The sequence below is a fragment of the Cavia porcellus genome, unplaced genomic scaffold, assembly GCF_034190915.1.
Source record: "Cavia porcellus strain 051 isolate PalLab524CR breed Dunkin Hartley unplaced genomic scaffold, mCavPor4.1 scaffold_19, whole genome shotgun sequence".
Classification (NCBI taxonomy): domain Eukaryota; kingdom Metazoa; phylum Chordata; class Mammalia; order Rodentia; family Caviidae; genus Cavia; species Cavia porcellus.
In genome coordinates this window covers 53,941,184-53,949,999 of record NW_026947502.1, presented here as the reverse complement: position 1 = coordinate 53,949,999, position 8,816 = coordinate 53,941,184, and the positions used below count along the sequence as shown (strand labels likewise).

Below are 8,816 nucleotides of genomic sequence, written 5' to 3'. Positions count from 1 at the left end.
TTCTGCATGTCAAAAGAAATCTCCAGCATAGTGAAAAGAAAATCCACAAACTGGGAAACAATCTTAGTGAACTGTCCCTCAGACAAAGGACTTCTATCTAAAACATATAAACATATAAACAATTAAAAAAATCAGATCCCCAAAATTCAAAGATCCAATAAAAAATGGACATCTGAGATAAATACACACTTCTCAGATGAAGAAATACAAATGGCAAATAAATACATGAAAAAATGTTCATCATCATTGGTCATTAGAGAAATGCAAACTAAAACCACACTGAGATTTCATCTCACTCCTGAAAGAATGGCCAGGATCAAGAAAACTATCAACAACAAATGCTGGAGAGGCTGTGGGGAAAAAGGAACTCTGCTGCACTGTGTGTGGGAGTGCAGACTGGTGCAACCATTGTAGAGGTCAGTCTGGAGATTTCTCAGAAAGCTGGGATTGGAAGTCCCATTTGACCCAGCTCTTCCACTTCTATGCATATTCCCAGAAGAACTGAAAATGTCATACCATAGTGATATATGTGCACCCATGTTTATAGCAGCACAATTTGTAGTAGCCAGGTCTTGGAAACAACCCAAGTGTCCATCAACTGAGGAATGAATAAAAAAGTTGTGGTATTTTTATACAATGGAGTACTATTCAGCTGTAAAGAATGATCACATTGAGATATTTATAAATAAATGGATGCCGCTTGAGACCATACTCATAAGCAAAATAAATCGAACTCAAATGTATAAATACCATATAGTCCCCCTAGTGTAAAAAATGCTAAGAATACATAAAAGTATGTGGTAATCATGATTTACCACAATATTGCTTTGAAGCCTTATAATGCTTTCATTCATTAGTTGGAATGGTTTTATTTCGGGTTGTTTGATTTTATTGTCTGTGATGGTATGAACAGCTATTTTGAAGAAAACAAGACATCATAATAGCTAGTGCTGATTTAATATCATCTTGTTTTGAAGTTCCACCAAGCTTTTGTTCTTCTGTCTCCATCAGTTCTATCATGTTGTATCTTATTGGATTTTATTATGTGTGATAGTATAAACAAAGTTTTTTATGGGCAAGGAGATAATATAGTAACCATTGTCCATTTTCTGTTAGTTGGTTCCAAATACCCTGTAATATTTTCACTCTCTTGAATGGTTTTATACTATTTTGTTATGTTTGATACTATAGTTTATGAAGGTATATTCAAATATTTCAAGGAAAGAAACACTATGGTAGCTACAGTTATGTCGGGTTGTCTTGTGGTGAAACACTGTGTTGCTTAAATTGTTCTGTTCTGATCTGTTTTGTTATGTCCTCTTTTATTTTAATCTTTTTAAAATAAAAAAAGATTGTGGAATAGAAATACAAACACTTCAGTTCCACAAAGTGGTGGGTGCCAGAGAAAGGGACTGTAGAGGACAGGAGGAGGAGAAGGAGGATGCAGGAGGAGGGTTCGCTATGGGTCTCAGTCCATTTCACCCTTCCTTCTGCTGGCCCTGGCTCTAGAGGTCCTGCCAAGGCTGTGTTGGGGTGAGGCAGGGAGCAGGAGGATGCTGGTTGCTACCAACTCTCCGGAGCTCTGATTCAGTGAGCTGTGCCTTCCAGGTTGCCAGACGTCACACCCAGGAGCTTGTGTTCATGGAGCTCCGGAGCTAACCTGTGAGACTGAGGTTTCCACAGCGATGACAAGCCATAGACAAGAGGCTTCCTGCCATGTGTAACTCAAAAGTCCTCCCAGCCAGTGTGCCAAGTCTTTGCTTTCACCTTGTAGTGTGCCCAGGGCTGTGGCTGGCGTTGGGCATTTAAGTTATATATTGGGCAGCAGCACCACTCCTGCAGAGCTGGGGCTTAAAAAAATAATGCGCTGAGTGTGGCCAAAATCAGCCCATTGGGATGGATGGTGTATGTTTGACTTCAGCATTTTATTGATCGTGAACAGTTTAATATAATTATTACACAAACACTGTTCTTTCTCAGCTCTGAAAGAAAGAGGGGAAAGAACAAATGCATATTGAAATTTTATTGTGCCAGGCAGATTGCTTAGTGTTTTTACTGACCATGTCATTTATATACCAATATCTCTGGATCAATACTGTGATCTCATCCCTATATATGAATTCCATCAGAGTGCTTAACCTATCCAAGCATTAATTTTCTTATCCTTGCAAATTCTGTCTCTGCCATTTTGCTTCGACCTAGTTTCTTTCTCCCATCAACCCAAATATTAGAGGTTCTAGCATTCCATGCACCTGAGCCTGCCCAAGCATTGATGCAAACTCTCAGAACTTAACGTATTTCAGTTTCTTAAATATCTGTAAAATAATGATAAAGGCCATTAACTGACTTCCTCCTATAGGGCAAGAATGCTACACACAAACCTCCTGAATCCTCTCTACATGCTGTTTTCCTACTTAGCAGGTGGGGAAGTTAAAGCTCAGAGAGGTCAGGAGTCTTGATCAAGATCACACAGCTTCAACCTAGAGCAAACTCCCACCCTGTGCTTTTGTCACTCTCACTCTGTCCCTTTGTGCTGAAGTCTGGTGGGATGAAGAGGTGAGAGCAGAGCTCCTGCCCCGTGACTCTCACTGAGGTGCAAACCGAAGCTCCTGCTTCCTGCCAAGGCTTCCTCTGCCCCTCCCTTACTGTGACTTGGCATGGCTGGCGAGCCTTACACTTTACTCCCTGAACTTCTTGTCTTCCAAGCCTCTTGCCATTTACTGATTTTACAGCCAGCGACAAGTCGTTTTGCTTGTGTCAGGCTCGCTCTTGGCATTTGTCCACAGGCCCCTGATCTGATAGTGTAGGAGTGCACCAAGTTGCACTTTCCAAAGACGGCAGCACCAATACCTATCCCATCACATGTGCGCATACACCCATGTGGACCGGAGATACCTCCACTGAGTGGTGTGTGCTCTGTCCATTTCTCTTGAGCTTTGTCAGAGTTATGAGATTGCATTAACCAATAGACTATAGCAGAAGTGACTGCACAGCTTCCAAAGACATAAAAGGACATACAAGCTTCTGCCTGGAATCTCTCCTGGGATGTGCTCCACCTTCTCCATGGGTGATGTTTGTTTACCTGTGGAATGATCTGAAGCTGCATATTAGAGAGGATGCATAGAGAGGTCACACAGAAAGGGAGGATGTGTGAGAAGCCTTGGCAATTCCATTCCCTGCTGTCTGAGTCTTTCCAGCCCAGAGAACAAATTCATCCAGGAGCTTCAGTCTTCAGGCTGCCTCGGGTGATATTGAGTGGCACAGAGACCAGTATTCCTGCAGACCCCTTCTGTGTACCACACACATTGTTGCAAATTACTGTTTGAGGTCACTGTGTTTGGGGGTGGTTGATTAGGTAGCCACAGTATCTGGCAGGGGGTATGGTAACTGACCCAGAGTGCTAAGAATGACCCCATTTGGGAACCTAGGTTGACCTGGGTTACAGCAGCCTCAGCACCGTGAGATGTGGCCTTCTGGTTTTTACAAATCAGAATCAGAGTTTTAAAGTTGCTCAAACTCAGGAGGTAGGTTCTAACCAATTTCCAGAGCTACAAGCCCACAGGAATGTAAAACTCACTTCAAAACACACTATAAACTGACTCATTTTCATGGGGCCATTAAAAAAATGTTGAGCGTATGCTTAATTTCCTTAAGGCTTCCAAAAACAATAGGAAAGGCTTTCAAACGGAGCCATATGTGTGTGGAAGATCTGTCTAGAATCCAAATCCTTCTCTAACTTAGTTTAAGGAAAATTCTTTTGTTTCATTGAACTTAAGGGAAAGAAAAATTGCTGGACTAGGGAAATGGCCTTTTGTCATGTGCTTTGCAAAGGAATATCAGGCACGGGTCCTGAGTAAACAAGAGTCCTGTCCTCCTCATCCACTTATCTGTCTGTCCAGCTAGGTCTTACAAAATACACATTTGACTTTAGGTCTGATGAGTTCTAAGTGGCATGGAGGGTTGAAGAAACATTTTGAGCAAAGAAGCTAACCATTTAGCTCACGAGAGCTGGAAGAATTCCTAGGGGTTCCGTTGCTTGGATTCTAGATTTGGATTCATTTATATAGGTGAGAAGTGAGAAGCCAAATGAATGAATGTGATAGACAGAACCAGTTATAAAACGAAGATGAAACCAAGAACTCGGATTCTTCTAAAATACCTGGTTGCCTGCTGGTTGTCACTGCTCATTTTAAAGTATAAATCCCAAAGAAAGGTTCTGAGCAGATCTTAAATGTTCTCATCACACAACGAAACAAAAACAATCAAAAATGGCGACTATCTGAGGTGATAGATGCATTAACTGACTTGATAGTGGTAAACCTTTCACGGTACAAATACACACACACACACACACACACACACACACACACACACACACACATTGTACCGTTAATCTATGTTTGTAAATTATATCTCAAAGCTTGGAGAAGTAACAGAAAGACTAAGGCAGTCAATAGGTAGAGAGATTTGTGCAAAGTTTTCTAAAATTTCACGTCGTTGTGTAAATCCATCCCTTCATTTAGGAAATTATTCAACATGCATTTGTAATTTATACTCTTAGATTTAATGGATTTCACATTGTATACATGTGTCAGAATATACTGTATCTTAGAAATGCAGTACAATTCTGATTAGGAAATTAAAACAATATTAATAAGAAAAGTCACCCTGTAGTCTGTAGGAGTTGAGTTGCAAAGTCCTGGCTTCGGTCACAGGGGGTGCGAGAGGGAATGTGTGTGTGGAAAGGAGGCTGGATGGTTGGATGTGGACATGATCTGTATTTAAACTGAGAACCCAAAGATGAGCCATTGTTTGCCCAGTAAGGGTGGAATGGCGGGTCCTTGTCAGTAAGAGCCACTGATGACTCACTAGAGTGGAGGGTGGAGTAGAAGTCTCCTGAGAAAATAAGCTAGGGGCAGATCTCACAGGGTGGAAAGCCCTGCTGAGGGGTTTGCACCATTTCATGGGAACCATGGGGCACTAAGGAGGGATTGAAGCAGAGGAAAACCTTGCTCATGCTCTTTTAGGAAAGTTGTGGTGAGAAGTTGGAGAGAAAAATTATCTCTGTGGAAGACTGCACTGACTGCTTGGAAGGAACTGAGTTCTTATCCGTTAGTGTGATCTACAAGAACCTGCATGATCTCCTGACAGGGATGACGTACAGACATTGGATAAGCTTTGAACTCTGATATCATGTTTCTTTTAGTTTAATTTCATTCTTAATATCATTCAAATCTTTGGATTTTAGCCCTTCATTCAACAAACACTTCATTTTTCTTTGCCTCTGATACGTCAGGTACTGTGTTACGTCAGTGACATTTAATACAATTTTGATATGCAGGATGAAATGTGCCATCTCTGGAAAGAGAATCAAAGAAGAGTTGATGCACCATGTTTGGACACAGGTCTTCTCACCCCAACCTGTCACAGAGAAAGACTGGGAGTGCATCTTACCCCTTCATTTCCTGGATTGTCTTCTCCAGTTGCCATAGTGACTTCACAGCATCCTTTATTCTCATCTCTGTCCCAGATGGGCCTCTGCTGGCCCAGCTTCCATTTTGGTCATTTCCTTCCGTCAGAGGTAAATACAGATTGTCGGGTTCTTAATTTTCCTCTCTGTAGTTATTTGATTCTCAGTTTTGAAGGAATAGAATGGCTATGCTTCAGTGTTCAGCCTTGGGAGCCCTCATCTCCTCAGCCCTGGTAGCCACCCTGCCAGCCAACATGCACAAATGCTGCAGATTCCCACCCTCGTCTGCCCTTGACTGTAGACAAGCCATTCACCTTCTCAGAGCCTGCGACCTCAAGTGTGAAATACGAATATATTTGCTTCTCCTGAAAGAAGGGTGAGAGTAGGGTATTAAATGGGGAAATGTGTGATGTGCACGTGGCCAGCCCATGCCAGTCTCTCAACTTCTGTATGATGAGTCAGGATGGAGCAGAGCTGGAGGAAGGGCAATTTCCTAGTTGTAAAGAGGCCTGGGATTCAGCCCAGACTGTTCAGCAAGTTGCTGCCCACATCAGCACATCAGAAGATAAATGGAGTCTTCGATTTAGAATGACTGAATGAAACATGCAAGACGCTGGTATAAGGGTGTCTTCGGTTGTTTTGTTGTGGCCACTTGATGCCCCGAATCAATTCAAAACATTTCCCTTTCAGTTATTTTGACTTTGGGGGAAGAAGCCAAGGTTGCACTGTGTCAGATGCCATGAATAAGATGGATGGAGACACACCAATGTTTTATCTGTTGGCTTTTCCATTGGGTGGCCCTTGCCAGCAACATTCACCATAATTTTGATCACACCTTTAAAGACACTCACAAAAGAGGATTTCCAGAATGGTTTCAGAAAGTGGGAGAGCAACAGGGCAAGTTTAAGCAAAGTGAAACACAGTATTTTGAGGAGGATATATGGATGGCCATATATCCTTTACTACAGTAAATTTTTAAAATTTAGGTATTGACCTTTTTCCCATCACCTGTGTATGAACCAAAGAAAACATGCTTATTTATGGGTTACTGTTGGCTCTTGAGCCCCCAGTGTGTGACTTTTGCTTGATGATGGCTCACGTTCATCCATGCAGAGTTGACATGAGCAGCCATCTCTGCACCGCTGTGGCGCACTCACAGACTCGGACTCAGTTCTGGTTAGAAATGGGGTGCCCACTGCTGTGCCTGGGACTGGGCACCCACCAGCTTTGCCTCCAGACACTTCTGCTGTCTTCATTGCATTGTTAGTCTACTTCCATCTCCGCAATGAAAGTTCTTCCCTAGAGGTGCTGGCAGCCCTGATTCCTACCAGTCAGGTGGCTTCCCTTGACCTTGGAAGGCTTTCTGAAGCTTTGCACTACGGAACCGACTATAATCTGGCTGCTTCATGTTCTTTACAGCCAACTCAGTGTCTGTGAGTGTGTGTGTTGTGTACATGTGTGTAAGGGATATTGTCAGATGGGAAAAGGATGTGACTTCATTATCTTTCCCTCATAGTATGATGTTCAATCCCTTAACAATACAATGTTTGTTCGATTCTAAGTTTTACTTTTATAAGACACAACATTTTATTAAAGTCCTGATTTTAGACATGAAAATGTATGTGCTACCCATTCCAAATACACTTTGCTTCTACATCTCATCTAGGTTTCAGAGTTTCAAAATGTAAAAAACAGGGTGGCTTGCCTGAAGTTTTCTAATACCATCAGGTGACATTTAATAAAAAACAGTGGATTTATTTTTTAAAATGCAATAAATGGACTTGTAATTATAACTCAGATATATTTCTATATTTAGTTTTGGCTTATGTAATTGAAGTATTATTTTAGTTGTATAAATTTATAGGGTACAGCGTGATTATTAGCTACATAACTGCAGGGAGCACTTTTTGAACAGTTACTGCATACCCCATTGGTTGACAAATGTATTCAAGATGTCTATTCTTTAATTTCACCTAATTCCTGTGAATGTTACCATCCACAGGGCAAAAAGGGGTCTTAGAAGATGCGTTTAAACTGAGGATTTTCAGACAAAGAAATTATCCTGGATTTTCCTGGTGAGTACTAAAGGCAATCTTTAGAAGAGAGGCAGAAAGAGAATTTATGCACACAAAGCAAGAGGTGATGTGATCATAACAACAGAAAGGGAAACTTGAGGGCATTGTCCTTAAATATTGGAGGGATGCAATGACAGCCATGGGTCGCTGGCAGCTGTCATAAACTCATCTTGACCCAAAGAAGTTGATTACAGACTTCTGGCCTCTCTTTATAGTTTAAAGCCACCAAATTTGTGGTCATGTAATAGCAGTCATGAGGAAGCGATACACTGGTCTTGATCATCTCACTTCAGATTCAGAAAAATCCTTTACAGTAGCACATGTATATGGCCATGTTAACATTTGCATATGCAATTGTAGCATACATGTGTGTACCATGCATGTTGTATGTTATCATACAGCTTTCTATCCTTTCCACTGGTTTTTATTATCTCCTGATAGGGTCGGCATTGTTGAAAGTGCTGGAGGGCCAAAGCAATGCAAAGGGAAGAAGAGTAACCTGAGGTTGTGGCTGCCACCATGAGCCTCCTCAACAAGCCCAAGAGTGAGATGACCCCAGAGGAGCTGCCAAAGCGGGAGGAGGAGGAATTTAACACAGGTCCGCTCTCGGTGCTGACCCAGTCAGTCAAGAACAACACCCAGGTGCTCATCAACTGCCGCAACAACAAATAACTCCTAGGCCGGGTGAAGGCCTTTGGCAGGCACTGCAACATGGTGCTGGACAACGTGAAGGAGATGTGGACTGAGGTCCCCAAAAGCGGCAAGGGCAAGAAGAAGTCCAAGCCAGTCAACAAGGACTGCTACATCTCCAAGATGTTCCTGCGTGGGAACTCTGTCATCGTGGTGCTGTGGAACCCGCTCATTGCTGGCAAGTAGGGGCCTCGTCCCTGCTGCTAGGACCTGCTTTGCGCGCGGGTGAATCCCCGCCCTCTGTGACTGTAGTGATAATAAAATGCTCTGTGGTTTTTTATTTAAAAAAAAAAAGTGCTGGAGAGATACAGACCACTACTTGCTTCCCTGAGTTTTCAAAAGATAAGACACTAAAATTATTCTATATTTAAGTGACATGAAGAATAATGAGTCAGGGTAAAGAAAAGTGAGTAGGGGTATTAAACGTTATCCCCAGTAATGAGGTTGCACAGAGAGCACAGGGTCAGGTACCACAGAGCACAGCAAAGACTCTGGAAAGAGCCTGAAACTTGTTGACTGTAATAATAACAGGAAGCCCCCAGAGGACTCAGGCAGGGGCCTGCAGGCTGGAGAGACCTCTT

The 8,816-nt window shown here is 42.3% G+C and overlaps 1 pseudogene; it reads left to right on the top strand.

The window, feature by feature from the left end:
• Positions 1-8,002: 8,002 nt before the first annotated feature.
• On the top strand, positions 8,003-8,437 carry LOC100722619 (small nuclear ribonucleoprotein Sm D2-like; annotated as a pseudogene).
• The last annotated feature ends 379 nt before the right edge of the window (positions 8,438-8,816 follow it).